At 40.8% G+C, this 20,613-nt stretch overlaps 1 long non-coding RNA gene across 2 annotated transcripts in view; it reads left to right on the top strand.

Annotated features, from left to right (window-relative positions):
* The first annotated feature begins 1,981 nt into the window (after positions 1–1,981).
* The window catches only part of LOC140705796 (uncharacterized), a 43,379-nt gene continuing 24,747 nt past the window's right edge, over positions 1,982–20,613 (top strand). For both annotated transcript variants that reach the window (XR_012085316.2, XR_013544049.1), the window contains exon 1: positions 1,982–18,638. This is a non-coding gene — a long non-coding RNA (uncharacterized LOC140705796). The remainder of the gene's footprint in view (positions 18,639–20,613) is intronic.

The following is a 20,613-nucleotide window of genomic DNA, read 5'->3' as shown; positions in this document are numbered from 1 at the left end:
TAGCGACTGATGGATTGATGTCATTGAAATGTTTATTTCTGGACCCAGAAATACAGCGTCAGAGACAAGGTGACTGTTATGACCCTTTAAGTCCTGTCTGTTCCTAGACCCCTAATAGTCCCACTCTGAAATAATGGCTGTCCTATGCCCCATTTCACTGAAAAAGTTCCATCACCTACTGATTGCCCAATACTACTCTCTTCATATCCTACTATTAGGCTTGTTCTCTGCCGCCACCACCAGCAAGTAGGGAGAAGAATGCCAGATTTCAGGTACTCTCCTTGTAGTTCTCCTTGCAGTGTCTGTCACCCTTGAAAAGAACTATATTTCCCAGGGCTCTATGGCAGATAGACTTGTCAAGTCACAAGGCATCAGCTGGAGTCCCTACTTTCTTCAGCCCGGCTCCTTAGAGAAGAAAAATGGGGGATGAATTTTTTTTTCTCAAAACCAGAAACATAACATAAAACAGTATAATTGTAAGTACACAAGTGATTGTTTTGTAATCAGGGAGTTGGTTGTAGATTAGGGCCATAGTACCATTCTAGAGGACCAGAGGAAACCAGGAGCTGCAGCATCATGAAGGCCAACACCTGAGAGAGACGATGCTTTCCTTCCCAGCCAATTCAGATGTTGACTCTCTCCCTATGATATCCATTTCCCTATGTTGATTTAGATGCCCTGGATTCCTCTGTAGTTTCCATTTGGGACAAAATCAAATAATGAAAAGATACTCCCTTTCTAAACTGACAAGAGTACAAGTTTACATTGAGCCACAGGGTCCTGGGCTATTTCCTGTAGACCACAATAGGCTCTTAAAAAGCCATAGCTTGAGGTCTGGAATTACTGCACTAATAAACTTTAAATACAATGCATATGGCAAAACATATGCTTTGTGATTTAATCTGCAACAAAGATCTACAAAAAACAAATACAAAAGAAATGTGGCATTCTTCCATTTTCTCTGCTCTCTCCATTTCCTGTTCAGTGTTTTGTATGCATGCTTTTGTTTCTAGTTCTTCACTATGACCTACATTTTTGCTACTGTATTTCTTTACATAGCAATCCAGAGTCTGCTGCTAATTTCCAGTAAAACCTGGAGTGGGTGGAAGTTGAAATTATATTCACCGCTGTTGGGTGAATGCGGTGTATGTATAGGATTTCCATCAGTAATTGAACATTTTATCTAGCGGTAAAGTTCCTTAAAAGTAATTTTTGATGCACAACATTTTTGTGATCAAAATTGCTGTTGTTATGTGCCATCACGTAACCTCTGACATATGGTGATCCAAAAAATGAGTGATGTCCAAAATGTACTATCATTAACAGTTTGCTGCTCTTGCAAACTTAAAGCTGTGGCTTTATGGAGTCAATCTAGGTCTTCCTCTTTTTCTGATGCCTCCAAGTTTTCCTAGCATTATTGTCTTTTACAGAGAATGCTATCTTTTTATGATGTGCTCAAAGTGCAAGTTTCAGCATTTTTGCCTCTAGAAAGAGTTCTGGCTTGATTTGCTCTAGGAGCTACTTGTTTATCTTTCTGACAGTCCAGGTTATGCAATGACAATCTGTATAATTTTACACGGAAAAATTAGAATGAACTCATTGAGTTTCTCACCATTGGCTGTCCTGGATAGGACTCAAGATAACAAACACTTGGAGTACCCCAGGTCCCACTACTGTACTGTATTATTCATTTAGAAGCCACTGAAGTGTAACATAGCCCCAGTCCTATCCCCTCCCCCAAGAACAACAGTTCCTATGAGGAATTCATAGCAGGGAAACATTGTGGGGCAAAAACACATAACTTTCTGCTACCATTTCTCCCCCTGAGAGCCTCCCCCACCCATGATACCATTCTTGAAAAAAATCATTTTGACTTTAAAAAATCATTTGTGCTTTCTGGGAACAGCAGGGATCAATTTCACCTCATTTCTAGCCATCCCGGCCTGTTTTAGGAATGTGGTGCCCTCTTCAAAAGGGGAAGTGGCTGGACGTCATTTCTGGTTTTGAAGAACAGCTCCTCCCACAGGTCTCAAACAGGCCAGGGGAGGCAAAATAGATGGTGTCCCCTAAAGCAGCCATTCTCAACAGGGGTCATATGGCACATATGGAGGTCATAGACTAGAAATATTGCTGCCTCAGACTCTTCATATACTAATACCTACTTTGTCTGAATATTTCCCTTTTGAATTTTTGATTCTTATTTATTTTATTTATTTATTTATTAGATTTTTACCCTGCCCCTCTAGACAATGTCTACTCGGGGCGGCTTACATAGATAAAAACTCATCAATATAAACATGTATAAAATCATTAAAAAATACAATTACAATTATAACGATTAATTCCAAAACAATACATTATCAAGATGGCAAACAACAACAACAACAACAACTTAATTGACTGGAGGGAAGGCCTGCTTGAATAGTTACGTTTTTAACTGGCTTTTGAAGACACTCAGCTAGGGTGCCAGGCGAATTTCGGTTAGGAGAGTGTTCCACAGCTGAGGGGCGACTGCCGAGAAGGCCCGGTTTTTTGTTTTTTTCTTTCCGGGCCTCCCTCAGCGTTAGGCCCCTCAGCCGTCCCTGCTGGTTAGATTGGGTGATTCGGGTAGATCTAGGTGGAAGAAGACGATCTGCCAAATATTGAGGTCCCAAACCGTTTAGGGATTTATATGTAATCATTAACACTTTGAAGTCAATGCGGAAACGGATGGGCAACCAGTGCAAGGCAGCCAGAGTGGGGGTGATATGCTGATATTTTCTCACCCCACTAAGAAGCTTGGCTGCCGCATTCTGGACCACCTGAAGTTTCCGCATCAACCTCAAAGGCAAATTACAAAACTTAATTACAAAACTGATACAGTGATGAATCAATTCACCTTGCGGTTTGATTTTATTGAGGTGAAGTACAGAAAGACCAGATTCTATAAATGAGGAGGAATACCACAGAAGAGTTTATAGCCCTGAGGTATCAATAAGAAATACATAGGATTTGCTTTTTGCTACAAGAGTGGTCAGTTTGTACCTTCCAGGAATGAACCACAAACTTGAACAGAATTTCTGGGCATATAGCTGATCACTTCTGGGCTTGTGTTGATATGGACAGAAGGGACCCCCTCACCACTGCAGGAGCAAACCTTGCAGTTGTGGCCAGGTATATATTGGAACCACAAAACGAAGCATCCACACCAGAATCAAAGAACATGAGAGACACTGCAGATGAAAACAACCAGAAAAATCGGCAGTAGCTGAACATGCCCTAAAACAAGCTGGACATGAAATTCTATTTCAAAATACTGAAATGCTGGACAACACCAGCAATCACTATGTTAGACTGCACAGGGAAGCCATTGAAATCCACGAGCATCGGCAGAACTTCAACAAGAAAGAAGAAAGTTTGAAACTCAGCAAAACTTGGCTCCCAGCACTGAAAAATACAGCGTGCAAAAGGTCAACGAACTTTACCCATCCACAAGGACCGGTGATCACTACACACAATAGACCGGCTAATGACACCCATCAATCACAGTGACAGATAATCTCTCCTCCTTATCACAACAATACACCCACAACAAAAACACACCGATCACCATAATCACCCATCTCCTGAAAAGGACAAAAGCTGATCTCAAAGCCATAAATACTCAACTCCCAAACAAACTGCACTGGAGCACAGAGGGCTGTCCTCTGAAGATGCCGGTGTGAAGGTTCGAGGTTCAGCCCTCTCCCTTTGCCTAAATAAACAGGAGTCCTTTTTGAACTAAAATCCAAACTGGTGTTTATTTCTTTAGACAAAGGTAAATCGTCTTTATAGGAATATTGTTGAAACTTCTCTTGCGTAACCAACGCGGCTTGCAACAGCAACCAGAATCAAACGGGTGCAATGATTTAACATCCCAAGATCCTGACAGGAAGGGGTCAGGGTCTGGCATATCAGCTTCAGCTCCATCTTCTCTTAATAGCGGTGAGGTCTCGTCATCCTCATCCCCTCACCATACCGGGTCTCTCTCACCTGTGTGCTGTTCCCACGGTCCTGGAGGCACATCATCCTCCGTGCCTCCTCTGCCTTCCATGCTCGACGTTCTTCTGCTTCTCGAGCCACAGCCTCCTTCTCCCTCAGTCTTCGCCTCCACTCTCTCACCTCGGACTCACCCCAATAAGATGGGCGTTGAGGGAGTCCCTTTCGTCAGCGATAGTCAGCCTCCTCCCTGGGTACTTTTCCCTTTTCCCATTTCCCCGCCCATGGGTCTTCTACCCAGATGAGTTCCCAACCACCCGGGATATTGTCGTCCGCTCTATTTATAACAGCCATTCCCGCCTCTGCCAAAGACCGCCTCTTTTCTTACCTTCCCACCAATTCTCTCTCAGTTTGAGTAGCTATACTCAGACCCCGTAGGCTTAACTCCAGCTCCCGGGTGCCTGTCTCCTGATGCACTTTCCTGGGAGGTGTTGGCAGTGGAGTGGTCTGTGCCTCTCTGGAAGTCTTACTTGGGGACAGCACTCCAACAAGAGCTTCTATGCTCTCGTCCCTGGCCACAGAGAATGGCGAAATGTTAGGAAGAACAACTTTCAGAACACGTCCAAAGAGCCTGAAAAACCCACAACAACCATCAAGCCTGTGGCTTCCTTTACTGATTCAGTCCATCTCATATTTGGTCTCTTTTTCTGCTGCCTTCAACCTTGCCCAGCATTGTTGTCTTTCACAGAGAATCATGCCTTCTCATAATGTTCCTGAAGCAGGACAGCCTCAGTTTCAACATTTTTGTCTCCAGAGATAGTTCAGGCTTGATTTGATCTAGGATACATTTGTTTGCCTTTATGGCAGTCCACAGTACGATACAAAAACACAATACAGCTGTGGGGGACTAAATCCTGATCTGTATGGCTCAAATCTTTTCCTTTCTCTTCCTCTCATATCTATGCACCGGGTATCCCTTAAGATCTTATATTACATCTCTGTGATGGGTTTTCATTGCTGTTTAGCCATTGAGAGCTAGTGCTGAAAAACAGGGTACCAAAGTAATTCACAAATAAATCCGACGACCAAATGCTCATCCCTCAGAAAGGGTCTGCACCAGTCCAAACAGGGAAGAATGGCTGTGATTCTTCAGTATCCCTGTGAAGCAGTCTTAAAGAACAGTGATAAATGAACTAGCAACAGTAAAATAAATAGACCACTCTGTGTTTAGAAAATATCTGTCACCTCTACATGCATCCAAGCCCTGAACTGGGCCAGGAATTTTGACATTCCTTTGCAAATTAGACCGGCTTTGTGAATGCAGGTCTCCTTCTTCTTCTTCTTTGGGGCTTTCCATTTTCTTTTCTCCCCCCCCCTTTTTTTTTTTAGCTGAACAGGAGGGCCTTTCAGCTTTAGACTCTGGCAGGGGTTCAAGATCAAAGAGTTGCTTTGAACCCACTTGTTCCAAAAAAGAAATGCCATCCACCTTGTAATTAAAAAACAATTCAGATAGGGAGCGATTCAGAGGACATATAAAAGAACCTACCACCCACCCTTAACATATCATTGCTCTTAAGACCAGAATAGGATACTGTGGCACATCCAAAAGAGGGATAAACTCTATGAATTAACAGTTCCTCAATCTGCCTCCTCTTCCAACACACCCACCCTGTGTCTCTCTCTCATTCTCTTTTTCTTGATCACAGTTGCTGCCATCAAAGCCCTTAAAAAGGAGAGTGTCATTGTTGACGTTGCTGCAAAATGTTGCCTCTGGCCAATTATTTGGCACTACATCTCTTCAATAAATTTGGTCAAACTCCGGGAGGCAGTGGAAGACAGGAGGGCCTGGTGTGCTCTGGTCCATGGGGTCACGAAGAGTCGGACATGACTTAACGACTAAACAACAACAGCATATTTCTTCACTTCCTGTGGCGGATCTATGCTAAATCCTATTATTAGTCTTGCTCTGCAATTGCTGTTGTCTGTTACTGGAAGCATATCTCAAAGGCTACAGTCAGTCTTTTATTACAAATGCGTGAATGAAGGTTTGACCTACTATTAGAGCCATTTCCCCTCTGAGGCTTTTGTGGAAACTACTCAGCTTTTCTCTACAAATTACAAATGTTGTTAAAAGATGAAGCAGGACTCTTCTTTTTCTTCTCCTTCTCTATCTTGGTTACAATAAAAGTGTTGATACTTTTTTTAAAAAAAATTGAAATATCACATGCTTTTGATACATAAAGTATTTAGATATTAAATACTTACCTCAGGCAGTACTTCTGCTGTAATGTAGCAACTACGTATATCCAGGGCTCTGTATGTCAATATTAGCATCAGCAGTGTTGTGTAGGATCCACACACACTCCCAGATAGCAAATTCAACAATGGATAATATAAGGTCCGGAAGCCTTCCTACAACATCCACGGAAACAACACTAATATCTTTGTTATATGATGTACTTGTACATTTGCCAGGCATGAAGAGAACCATGGTGTTGATGAAGGTGAACATTTTCATGATATCACTCTATCTAGAGGTTGAATTGTTCCTTTTGGGGATTACAATGCCCAACCCCATCTCACCAGCCACCCTGAACCATCCAGTTAGTACCTTTCCCAAGTTCTGATTTTGCTACATCACCAGTGGTCTAGTGGTACATTTGGAAATGGAGAGTTCAACAATGCAGGCAACTGGATTGGTCTACATCAATAAATAAGTTCTGGCTATTTTTGTTTCTACCATAAGAAGTAAAGCACTTCTGAGAAATTTATATCTAAAACACTCTGGAAAGGATCTCCCTAAGTCAAAATTAGAGAGTTAGTGCCTCTATCTGACAGTATATAATGATTATGATTGTTTTTATAGGGGTAGTATATGTGATACCTAGTAATAAAAGGTTAAATTATAGCATGGATAGTCATTTTTTGTAGAATCGTATGGGCAAATTGGTCTTCAGTGAGTTATGCCATTTGGCATTCAATATTTTACCATTTTGTGTTATGCTTAGCATACTTTTTCCAGATTTCCAGGAGAAGAGAGTGCACAGTGGATGCAAAACTATTGGTAGAAGTCCAGATGATTTTCAGTAGCTTACCAAGGGATTTTGCCTCTCTTTTTTGTTGTTATGACCATGTCAATGGGGCAGAGATTCTGCACATTTTTCTTTCTTTCAAAGTGCCACCCTCTAAACCCATTAATGAAATCCTCCCTGCTGGTTTCAAGGAGGGATTCTATGAATGGAGGAAGCTTTCAATTAAAAAAAAATTCCCTAAAATGTAGCGTGCTTCAGCACAGCCCTAACTGACTTTGAACAAAAGCAAAACAACAACAACAACTTTGCTTTCTCCCTCTGTTCTATGGAGGAACAGAGGAATGAAGTTTTTAACTTCCTAATTTTCCATTATTATTAAGTGGATTGTGATGGACCACAGAGTTCAGGGAGTTTAGCTGTAACCACACAGCCACACTACGCTGTTGATCCTGGAGTGGGTGAGCTCAAGAGAGTAAAATATGATGATGGCTAAGAGATCCTGCCTGGTACAGGTGCCTCCAAACTTTCTAATAAGACCCAACCAAGCAATGCTTTCAAGGGGTTCCAAAACCCATAAGGTTAAGCACTTCAGACTATGCAAAGTAGAACTGTTCCCCTAAAGCTACAAGCTCCCAATAGCTGGTCAAGGCAAGACAAGACCACAAACCCTCTTGGCCAAAACCCCAGACAATTGAGTGAAGAAATTTTGTACTTTATTACAGATAGTGAAAAAGACCAAAAGGTAAAAGTTTCAAAAAGGCATCAAAAGTATTTGGAACAAATAATGAAAAATTTGAAGCTGAAGCAACAGAGAGAAACACATGAGAAAATAAGAAAGCTACCTAAATTTCCTAACACTTAGACACTAAGATAGCTTCAAGATGGTCTTGGAGCATGCACAAAGTGCATCCCTCCTGGCATGGCATAACAGGACACCAAGAGAGCATAGTGTCTCCGAAGCCCACTAATTTCTAAACTATATACCTTAAACACCACATTCCAGATTTTACAAGATGGTCTGGCAATCAGTTTTCAAGTTCCCTCCAAGTTCATGAAGACCAGAGAATTTTCTGTCCCCTCCCTACACACAGCTGAAGTCATTCTCCAATTAGTACAGTACCAGGGAACAAACCAACTTGGTTTTAAAGTCTTTGCTCAAAAGATAAACTGCAGATGCCACTCCCATTTCATTATTGGCAGAAACTGACCGCACCTATCTCCCAACCAGCAGCTCCCAGACACTAAAAGAAAAGCCTGAACTTTCCAGAAAGAGCCATAACTCATGTTCCCTAATCTCTCACTTTCTTTACAGTTCAGTTGGCTGTTTAAGCCACTAATGATATTGGGAAATTGAAACCAGCTGGGAAATTAAAAGTAGGGGGCTGCATTTTGGTTCAGTCCCAGCAATTGCATATGCTAGAAATGAACCAAAACAGAGTAATATTACTTGCCACTAAAAAAAGAGTAGCCTCTGACAGGGACCCAGGAAGGTGCAGGCAGGAATGTTCTGAGGGTGGGCTAATTTGCTCTAGCAATTGCGTTGTCTGATCACTGGCAAAAGGGAAAACAGCCGACCCCCACAGCGGACCAAATGGGGCTAAATGACCATGTAGTCACCCTCTGAATTGGTGATATTTCAGCTGACTCATGTCTGTCAAAGATTAAAGCAAAAAACCTTGGCTGGGCATGGTATGGTGATTACCTGCCTCACAAATCACTCTGATAAAATACAGGATTCTAGGGTTAACGTTTCTAGGTAAAAGAAGACAAAATAGCAATACCTTATAGGAAAAACACTGAAATGTCTGAGATTACAACAACAGAGAAGGAGATTGACAGCATCACCCTCCCCCATGAAGCCCAAGGGTCTGTCCTGTACATTCTCGTCCTTAGGGTGAGTCTGTGAATGAGGGCACTGGATGGTATATTCCATTGTGGCCACTTTTTGTGGCATTTTGCTTAGCTTCTAGATGGTGGTGGGAGATATTGGTAGCATTCTATATAATGGCAATAGCTTATCATCTAGGTCCTGGTCTCTTGATTGTCAAATTCTGTATTTTGAAAAAGTATTTAGGGGTGTGTGTGTGTGTGTGTGTGTGTGTGTGTTGGTTGCTGGTGTTCTATTGGTTATGAGTAATATGTTTAGATCTTCAGTTTTAGCACATTACAATTTTTCTTCCCCTTAGTTTCTTGTTAGTGCACTGGTGCCAGCACTCCTGAACTACAACACAACTATCTCATAGACTACATAACATATTGTTGTTGTTTTGGTGTGCCATCATCAGACAACACAAGTACCTTATATTCAAGTATCAAATGCAAGGAAGGACATTGGCTGCTTGGTATAATGTCATTCAGTATCCCCTCTCCAACTTCTTGTACAAAGGACACACGTTCCTCAACTGGCAGGACAAAAGAGTTAGCAGCAGCAGCTTTTAAAAACTGGGAGTGGGGAAGGGAACAAGATTTTTTTTAAAAGTATACTTGGTGCATACTTGATGCAAATATTCTATGTTCCTAAAAATCATGGCTCTGTGTACCTCCCCAACATAGAGCCATTTGCCCCAGATGCCCAGAAATGCACAAAACAAGGACTGCTTTTAATTGGTTAAACTGTTAAACAATCTTGAAAATGGAGCACTCCTACACCCACTTGGAGTAAACCTCCTTGAAATTAATTAGATTTACTGTATTTCTGAGTAGACAGGTATTATGAATCAGAAGGGGCAAATTTTAACTGATAGGGTTCCAAACTTATCAAAGGGAACATTAATTTATCTCTAGGTGTTGTTTCGGTTGTCTATTATTGCACTAGGAAATTAAAAACATAATTTTAACAGTGTTCATTCTTCATAACAGTGAGTGTTAACTTACAGTTTAATAATATTCTCTCCATCCTTCAGTATCTCAAAAGGACATCTATGTTAAGAGCCCAGTTTAGCAAATGTACTTAAATTTCATTATTAAACCATTAATCAATTATATTGTGCATGATTAATTCACATTTCAGAAATGGAATCAGTTGAAAGACCTAAAATAAAACAAATCCAAAATATAATGATGATTGTTTGATAATGCAGTAATACTTCTATATGTTGGACCCTAGCACTGTAGCTTGTGTTTTCCTCATTTTTTTCTAAATGGATTTTGCCAGCAAAAGGGATTATACGAGTATGCATTTTTGCCATAATTTCTCTGAAACTACTATCCTTCCACTTCACAAAGTAAACATGAGTGTGTACAGAGAACTTCAAACAGTCTCAATCTCTATAAAAGCATGCATGATCAGTGAGACTTTTGGGCTGTGATATTGGAATGAAGAACTGATAAAGCTAGCTTACAAGTCCTCTTGAGACATAGGTAGCAAACGTATGAAAGGAAATTCAAGAATATATTTGCATGTCCATGGTATTTCAGCCATGTTCCGGGGTTCTCATGCCAATGGATAGAGCAACCCTTTGCACATGTATCTGTACATACGTGGGCCTCTTCAGTCTAATACCAATTGTGCATCAACAGAAGGGAATGAACAATCTCTATGTTGGTATCTATGGAACAGGGCTAGACGGCCACCACATTCTTGAAGGCCTCTTGATACACTGTCTCCCAGTGTGGTGCCCTTCAGATGCTTTGAAACTTAGGAGTCCAACTTCCTTTATTGTATATGTTCATCATTACCGGGACCTCAAGAGGCCTACACTTTCAGATATGTTTTTCTAGCCTAGACTGATTTATCTAGCTCTAGAAACATTACACAGAGGAAACCTTTCCAGATATTTTCACTGTTGATGAAACCCGAGAGGTTCTGCCTGGAATGCATGTGCTTTACCAAGCTGAGTTATATAGACCCTTCCAAGCTGTCATGCTGAGGTCCTGGTGTGTTTTGCTTTTAAGTAGATTGCATTATCCAAGTCTTGCGTGTCTTCAGGAATCCAAAGTTGCACTCAGTTTGAGCAGACCTCAGTCCCCTTAGGTAGAAAATATTTTTTAATTAGCATCAGAAAATGTTCCTCTCTTTTCTTTGAAAATATGAAGCTGAATGACCTGATTTCCTTAAATACTTTGCATTGCCCATTTCCCCAAATGTGACTCTATCTCTCTCTTTCTCTGAGTGAATGTTTTCTTGCATTGAAACTGACAATGTAAATGAAGCAGTGCCGTTGCTGTCTGGTTTTAGTTACAATGTCTGTTTGTTGACATCTCACGTGAAGGCCTGCTGCGTCTCTGGCTCTGTCTACTTCGTTTCCCCTCTAATTAGGCTTTGCCCTCAATTAAGTTAATGATGCAACTTTTTCCTATAGATCATTTGCCCCTTCACTCAATTAGCAGAATACTGAAGGGCGCATCCTTCTTTGGCTAGAGTAATTTGCCTCTGGCATAGGCTGTTCAGTACAGAGTAGTATTAGGAGGGGAAATGAACTATTTACTGGAAATGCATTGCCCTACATAATTGGGCAGGGGAGAGAGGAAAGCTGATGCAGATAAGGAGATGGGTCTGGATTCAGGCCATGGCCAAGGTACGTGGAAAGGACGTGTGGCAAGGAAAAATTGCACATAGAAATGACCTAAGGAGGCAGGTATACAGTTCCATCCCCTAGAGGGTACACATTAATGGAACCTCCCACTGCTTCATATTTCATGGATGCATCCTGGATATTGTTTGTTGCACAGAAGTAGGCAGTGGTCTTTTGCACCTCCAAACAGCAATCAGTAACAGTGCCAAGGCTTTCCTTTATGTGTAACACTCCTGCAAAAAGTGCAGTGTTCTACCAGTGTGGAGGTAATTTGATGCGGCATTTTGGGTGTTGTGCCTACAGCAGGCCATGTCTTACATATTTTGAGGAGACTGAATAAGATTAAGATTTACCTGGTCCATGGTAGGCAATGCATTGCAGATTGCTCCTCAGTGGAAACAGACAAAATGCCATGGGATTAAATCCAGTTGGTTGCTTGTGTGTTTCCTTTCTTTTGCTGCCACAAAAAGATCTGCTTCATAGAGTTTCCGGTTCCTTCATTCCAAGAAGGTTTGGATGGACAGCACATGCACAAGTTACTTTATGGCTATTCTGAGAGCTGTAGCCCCCCCCCCCTGCCCCAGTGACACTTAATCTGTGGGAAGGAATGTGGGGGAGTTGCAATGAGAAGGGGCAGTCATCCCTATGGCACTCTGGTACAAACCCTCATTGTCTACCATTCATCTTTACCAAACTGGCACTATTCAATTTGAAACAGAAATTTCCAGTCAAAAATTCTTGGGCAGAAAGACATTGGTTTCATCTCTTTAGCCCCTGAAGGAAATGCAATAGTCATCCAGAGGAAATCTAAAAACAGTCCCCGAAGATGGTCAATTGTGTTACAGTATGCAGCTAGGAAAGGCCTTATCCTTGAACAAACTAAGGAAATCTATGGCTCCCCTAGTTTAGGAAACTGAGCATAATTTTGGTGTGCATTCAAATGCACATTGTAACATGGAGAATGTGCTTTGAGTAGTGAATGTGTTCAAATGTGCATAACCATCTGCATTCTAGTAACAAGGGTGAGAAATGTGCAAGCCTACAAATGTAGTTGGCCTCCAGTTCTTCTCATTCTTCACCATTGGCTTTGATGGCTAAGGCTAATGGGAATTGTATCCCACAACATCTGGAGGGCTACCCATTCCCCATTGCTATTCTAGCTCATATATATATATCCTAAGTACAAATGTGTAAATGCAATGTGACCCATGTTGATTTACAGCATTTATACAAAGTAATTAGGAGTATTTGCTTGTATATAAGCACACAAATTATTATTTACTGCAACATGGCCAGGATGTAATGAAAACCAGCTATGCCAAGAAGATTAATCTAGTTCAGGAAGAGTCTTGAAAGTGACCTTTGATCTTTAGTTCTCTGTTTATGCAGCAGTCGTTCCTATTATTTCCCCTTGGATATGCACATTCCGAAGATTTAAAGCCAATCATTGCGCAAGACGTTGTTTGTAGTTTAAATGAAGCACTTTGGATGATAAATCTCTGGGGTTTATTCAATAAACAGTCTTAATGATTCATGCTAATGTTGTTTTGATCTTTGTTATACAGTACTGAACCATCCCCACCTTGCTTACTCTAGTACATCAAGTGTTGTAAGGGCCTCCTTTCTCCAGCAAAATTTGGCTAGAAACTGAACACAGCATCAAACATGTCTCTTAGATTTCTGCATCATGCAGAACATAGTTTTAAACAATTTTCAACATAGATCATGACATCAGAAAACAACGTGCATTCTAAGAATGTTCAATTCATTTTTAAAAATCCAGTTTGTCAATGTGGAATGTTGCGCTTCTGTATCCACAGTTCAAAATGTCAGGAAATGTCCTGATATTGTTGCACATCATTGTGCCTGCACTGCCAGCAGGAAAAGGGATGCCAAGCTTTACACAGCAAAGGACAGCCTGAATGTTGACACCACAAAGATGGCAGTCAAAATGTTGTGCAAGATACCCTCTTATGCTCACTATCATGCATACTTGTTGAAAAACAGCCCTGATGATTGCTTTGAGAAAGTGGTTAACTGGTGGGGAAAAAAAAGGAGTCAGCTCCTGGGGTTTTCCCTTGCATGGTGTCACTTTGTGAAAGGTAGTACTATTTCAGAGTATGACCAAAAGCCACAGAGATTCTAGTCACTGCTCAAAGTTTTAGCCATAAACTGATGAATATTTAAGGAGCTGACCCTTAAAATGAAATGTTCATACTTTTGTGTGGATCCATTAGCAGCTTTTTCTGTCATCTACATGGGTTGCTAAGAATGGGTATCCATTGCTGTTTTGGGAACCACCACCCCCAAAACAGCAGAGTCAGAGTCCTTTCCTCCTGTGTGGACGATGCGCTACCTAACTATATAGCTATCTATCTCAATAGCAGTGAGACATTTTCCCGCTGAAATATTCTAGATTGTCCTTATGGAGTCTCTGTTTGCTCATGGTAAAGTAGGATTTCTGGTCTAGAGCAGAAGAAAAATCATACTCCAAAGCTTGCTATTTCCACTGTTTCTTTTTAATTTGCTGTTGTCAGCATGGTTATAATCATCTTCATTATACAGTACAGTACCACACATGTAGGCAAATTCTGCCCTGATGAATTTCCACTAATATTTGAAGGGGTGACAACAGCAGTCAGTCAAGAATATAATATATAATATTAAATTGTTTTTGACTGATAGCAATCCTATGAATTAGTGACCTCTAAAAGATCATATAATTAACAATTCTTCTCAGGTCTTGCAAATTCATGGCTGTGGATTCCTTTCTTTAGTCAAACTATCTTATGGTATTCCTCTTTTCCTACTGCCTTCAATTTTTCACAGCATTCTTGTCCTATTGAGTAAGTCTTGTCTTCTTATGATATCACTCATGTACAATAGTCTAATTTTCATAATTTTTGCTCCTAGAGATTCAGTTTGATTTGACCATTTTCTCTTTTGTTGTTCTCTTCCATGTCTTCATACTGACCATTGTAATAGTTCCCTTAGCCTCTATGTGACAATCACTGAAAAGTTGCAGTTAGGATACCAACCCTATTTTTGTAAGCTTTTATTTTTGCATCTTGTCTTCCATTAACTATTTTGAGAGTTTCTCTCGTCATCCATCTAGGCTTTTCTTTTCCTTTGACAACAGAAATAGATCTTTGCATTTCCCCCTGATATTAGCCCTTGTCTCCACCCACAATACTTCTGATTTGAACAAACATATATTTGCACCAGAATGTTACAGAAAAGTATTGTATGATAGGCGAAGTAAAGCCTTTCTCAATGCATCTCTCTATAAGTCTCATATTCTTATCATATTCGTTCCTGTTAGCAATTTTTATGAATAATCACAGGAACAGTCAAGAGGAAGAGATAATTCAAATGAAATCATGAAATATTTTTATGTATAGATACCTAATCATTGCTAAATAACAAGCACAGGTTTCAAAGATCAAAAACATGTGCTCTTATTCTTTTTCACATACAACAGTTCATATGTGTAGTTACAAACTCTTAGGCAAGAATCAGAAATAACATGTGGGCTGTTCAGACAGGAAAGATAACAATGGAGCCAATATTTGCTTTCCATTTTCAGTGTGCACTCACCTGATTAATGTGAAACTAATATGATTTAAATCACTTAGATGTAAGGGGCCCTATCTCTGAGCTGAAAGTACTTTCATTTGTGTACAGGGGATTGCCAAGTCCCTTACCCAGAGTTCCAGTTTTACTCATACTTCCCCAAAAGCCACTAGAACACGGGGGGGGGGGGAGATTCTCAGAGGACATGTGAAGTGGGACATGGGAAGAGTGGCAAATGGAATGACAACTCCACCCAGAAACATCTAGAAGTACTTTCTGCATGTTATCTTACATTCCTCTCCAAAAGGGAGAAATGCCAGCAAGCTTTGCTTGACAAAGAATATACACAGAATGTGTTCCTCACATTAGAGCTTTCAAACAGGCCCATAATTCTTATATAGACGAGTGAAGAGTAGGACAAAGTATTGAGAAATATATGTGTGGCAGGGTAGACATTGGCCCAGAGCCCTACTTCACATTGACTTTAGCATCTTCCAAAACCTTGCACAGCACCTGTTGAGGGGCAGCATGATGGGCCTATGACTGAAAGAGACCAGGAGTTGCTTTTTTCACAGGGGCTGTAACTGTGATGGCCCATATCCTTCCTCAGGGGGTCACATCAATGGCTGTGTTGACACAGGAATCAAAAGCAACAGATGGCAGGAAAGCTGGTGAATTTTTGGGAAGCAGGGAAAACTATAAAATGAAAGGAATCAAAAGTCGGTGGAAAGAGATCAGTGGGGAAGAGAGGGAAAAGATGCAGTGGATTGTCCCAAGATATTGTGGTACCTAAAGGTTCTCTCCTACTTTGCCTACATAGACTATGACAAGGTGTGCCCTCCTCTCAGGCCCAACACCCAACAGTCTCGCTGCAACTGGGTGTGAGGCCTTCTACACTTGCCAGAGGCAATCTGGGTCCACTTTGGTTGTGCTTAACATCTACATTTACCCAGTTGCCGCACCTGTGGCAGCAATGGCAGTTTAAGAGACTTTGCCAACTTGAGTGGGATCTCTAAGTTGAGGAAGAACAGGAAAATGAGCCACAGCACTGAAAAGACCAGGGATGATATGAACCACTCTGAGGGAAATGGACTTAAACAGCAGGGGGTGAAGCTAAACTACCCTGATAGGACATGGAAGTCAACTGGAATAGAAAGATCCTTTGGAGATCACCCTGTCTCCTGTTCATAGTTAGGGAATAAAAAGGAGTAGCAGGTGTTATCTGCACCTGCTACTCCTCTGTGTGGTGATGATCAGTCCCATGGGCTGATGTTCCCCTTGCCCATGGAGGGACTGGAAACCCACAGAATATAATTTTCCAGAAGGATTTTTAAGGCCTGTGATCCTCAAGAAGAGTTAGGAATTCATGTGTTAACAAAAAGAATTGTACAAAATTTTGGCCATAATTCCTGGGGAATTCTGAGATCTGTAGTCCAAAAACACAGTTCTCAGCAGCTGAAGTTACAGTAGTTACGTTTCCTGTACTACATTACTTTTTTGCATAAGAAGCAATGCTATTTTTGCAAACTAACATAAACTGCAATGTTATTCCATTCATTTTTAATGGAACAAGTAACATTTACCCATCACTTCTAAAATACATTGCAGGAGTGGGAGTAGTGTGTTTGTTTCTGTTTAACCAGTTTTCATTATTTTTCTGTTTTTATAATGTATCTTTGGTAAAACAAAAAGTAATAGTATTACTATGCTGCTCAAGTAACAAGAATTAACAAGTAACACATTATGTTTAGAAGAAAACATTCTAAGCTTTGTTCACGAGCCTGTTGAAGGGCCAGTTGCACATATTCCCAGCCTGATTCTAGGTCTGGGGAATCCTCAGCAGTGTGTCTTCTGGCACTTACAGTGGTAGGTTTATATGGTGGCGCATTTACCTGGTGTTAGCCATGGGCAAATGCAGCTGTACTGTGATCAATGGAAAGCGGCTGAGAGCCACTATTTACATTTCCCATAATGCTTTGATGTTGAAGAGGTGCTGCCATTTTAATTTTCCACATTACCTTGGAGCAATGCTGCACTGGGATACTGAGGAAATTAAAATACTACATTGAAGCTGTCGGATGAGGAACTCAAAGAAAAAGTAGTGGAATAGTGTTGGGCTGGAGAGCGGTTCTGGGCTGCCCATGCCAGCAAAATGAGGAAACCTACTGAGGCTGGAGAATAATGGAAGCCCCTCTCCTTTGTTTTAATAATTGGAAAAACACATGCAATAAGGGTTTTTTTTTTTAATTGCATTATTTTGTTGAATCCTGAAATGGAGCCTCCAAATTGAGTGATTCACATTGAAAAAAGTGGAGTGCACAAAAGTTTTATTTTTTCATTTTTCCCTGTCTTTTTCTAACCTTTCTTCACTTTATGTCTGTTAAATGGCCCAGGATTTTTTTTCATTGAATTGCATAGTGAGGGCTGCAGTTCACAGCCAATCAGAAAAGAAGGAGCAGAGAATTTGAATCTGTAAGAGGGCCTGGATTGGCTGGAACTCAGTGAAGTGTGTTGATTATGTGCTTCAGTCATTTCTTGTGAGTCTGTAAGATGCCCTTCATCTTGGATCCTTTCCTTTTTTTCCCCCTGCTTGATTTTTGACAAGATTTTTTTCCCATTCCTTTGGATTATTTTTGCTGCTGCTACCAAGAACCCTGCCCATACCTGTGTAACTCCTTAGAATTATTATTTTTTGCTTCCTCCTCCCACCCATGATTTATTATATTACTTTTATTGCTGTCCACTGGACTATAAAAACAGAAATGAATACGTGTGTGTGTGTGTGTGTGTGTGTGTGTGTGTGTGTGTGTGTGTGTGTGTGTGTGTGTGTCTCTCTCTCTCTCTCTCTCTCTCTCTCTCTCTCTCTCTCTCTCTCTCTCTCTTGCTTTTCTTGGTTTTTCAGAGAGGTAGCTGTGTCTATGTGCTTTGTTTTATTCCTCCCCCCCCCCCCCCCGTGTGTAGGGAGAGAAAGCTTTCCCTGTTTGGTTGATTTTTTTTGTAAATTATTTTATTAGTTTGCTGTGTATTTATTCTGTAAAGGTGTATATTTTAGAAGGTTTTGAGGGGACCTGCTTTGTTTTGGTGGCTTTTGTCAGTTGTACTATTGCCTGCTTTTGGAGTAGATTGATTCATTGTGCCTTTTCTCTGTTTCTGTTTGTTTGTTCTGTTTTGTTTTTTGGTGTGTTTTTGTAGTCATTTATGGGCTTTTTTTGGATTTAGTATCAGAAAACACAATTTTTTTAAAAAAAGAAACAAAATGACTAAAAAGAGGTAGCCCCTTTCATGTAAAACAAAAGGACTGGTGCATGAAAAAACATGAAAATGAAAGAGGCACTCCCCGAAAGAACCCAAATGGAACAAATATGAGCATTTTTGCCAGATAAATTCGTAATGCTCCTTCCTGGCTTGTATGTGAATACATACTGAAATGAGGTTACTGTAGATAACCCTTAGAATTGTCCTTAGCACAGAAATGAACAACATGTGGAAACAGCTTCTGTGTGCTACACACAGGGAAGTGTACATGATAAGCAGCTTGAGAAATAAGACAATTTATTTGCAGGTAAGTGTTTTCATTCTCCATGAGTCACCCTATATGCTTGTTCATTGTATATCTTTGTGAAGCACAGAAGGAATGCTGCAAATTGTGTTTGCCAAATGGGGAAGAAAATGATTGATTGCCCCAGTATATTTCCAATGGAGAGAGGACACACACACACACATACACGGAAGTGTGAAATCACATTACAGTATTGAACATAAACGGGCATAATTCCAAAGTCAACAGAGCTCTGTTGAGTCTGACTTGTTTGGGATCTGGGCAGTTCTCATGGTTTCATTGAAGTCTTGTGATGTTCTGTTATTGTTTTATTTCCTTTCCCCGCCCCCTGCTCCATATGTGTATGTTTAAAACATTCAGTCCCTAGAAAGACTTTAACCTTATCCCGATGCTATGCTTATGAGCATGTCCCAACACACAGGGAAGAAAAGTGTAGTACTCTACACCAAAGTTAGTAACTGTGTTAATCTGTTGCAGCAAGAAACCAAACCAAACCAGTTTTGTGGCACCTAGAAGACCAGCAAGTTTCATTGGCCATAAAACCCATCTTATCAGATGCGTGATGAAGACTCTATGCTCTCCTCTGCATTGTAGGAGAAAATCTCACCAAACTACAAGTCCCAAGTTTCTACAGGATGATGTTTTGACACCTAAAGGTGACATCAAACTGCTGTAACCGTAAACTGTAAAGTGCAGGTCTGCTCTACATATAATAAGAAACTCTGAACTATCATATTTAGGGCAGAGTGTGAGGATTTTATTTTATTTTATTTTATTTTGCACTACAGCCCATGCCATTTCTGTGATCCTCAACAAAAACTCTGTAACATAAATCAGCCTTATTAGCAGCACGTTGCTGATGGCAGGGATGAATGACCCAAGAAGAGCCTTTGACCAGTGATCTGAGTGAAATCTGACCATGCAGCTTCCTGTTCAGAGTTCATCTACTGCACCAACTCTGTTCAAGGTTAGAGATTAACCAGTGCAGGTTAGTGTTCAGTTCACAGAGGACTTAGTACCATGTTCTGAGGACAGGTAGCTTGTTATGTAGGCCAATCACATAAGAATCCATTATGTGCAGGGGAAGCCTTGCTGACATATGTGTGAGTGATGTGATCATCACAACTTTTACAAGAAGGTGTTCGGGAATCAAACTGTGGCGGAGGAGATGCTCCACTTCTCCTACTCCTGCTTTTGACTGATAAACCCTGAAGTCTGTTTCAAAAGAATAAAATCTCCTGTCCCACAGCATACCGTATGCTTCTAGGGACAGTCGCCTTCCATGGCCAAGCTGTACAGCCCAGGTAATATGGGAACCAGGTATAAATGTTACTCCTTACAAAGAGCAACACAAAGTAGAAACTCTTAGGAGTAAGCATGAGTAGCAAATGAATAATATGAACATTGGCCAAGAGGGGCATTTGTTATAACCAACAGATATGTATTTTGAGCAAACAATGGCAGAGAGATGATCTATTAAAAATGCACAAGTATATTTTTAGTTAATCCCATGATAAATCTCCTGGAGGCTTTATACTGGGGAATTAGAGGTTGGGATGTTTTCCTCCCCAATTTGGCCTGGAAAACCTTCTATCAGTAGCTAGTGTGCATGTTCCCCCCCCCCCCCGCCCCCCAGTTTCCTCTAAGTATTTCAGACTGGTAAGTAATACATACAGACTTAAAGCCTATGTTATGTAGGATACTCATTTTGCAAGTGCCCCAAGGTCCCGAAAGTTCTTGTTTCTGTTGTACTTTAGAGCAAGGAAGGCATTACAGCACTAAAACAGAGAGCCTGTAGAGCTTAATGGCTTAACTTAAATCCTTACATTATTTGAAGGATAGCAGGGAGGAGAACTGCCAGTTCTGGCATGCCCGGGTTTCATCTGGCTTTTGAAAATGTTATTTATTTCTTCTTAGCATGCATCAGCCAGCATGTCAAACTCAGCACCTTGAGAAAGTCTGCAGAATTCATGAGTGG

The sequence above is a fragment of the Pogona vitticeps genome, chromosome 3, assembly GCF_051106095.1.
Source record: "Pogona vitticeps strain Pit_001003342236 chromosome 3, PviZW2.1, whole genome shotgun sequence".
Lineage (NCBI taxonomy): Eukaryota > Metazoa > Chordata > Lepidosauria > Squamata > Agamidae > Pogona > Pogona vitticeps.
This window is presented reverse-complemented; position numbering and strand designations above follow the sequence as displayed.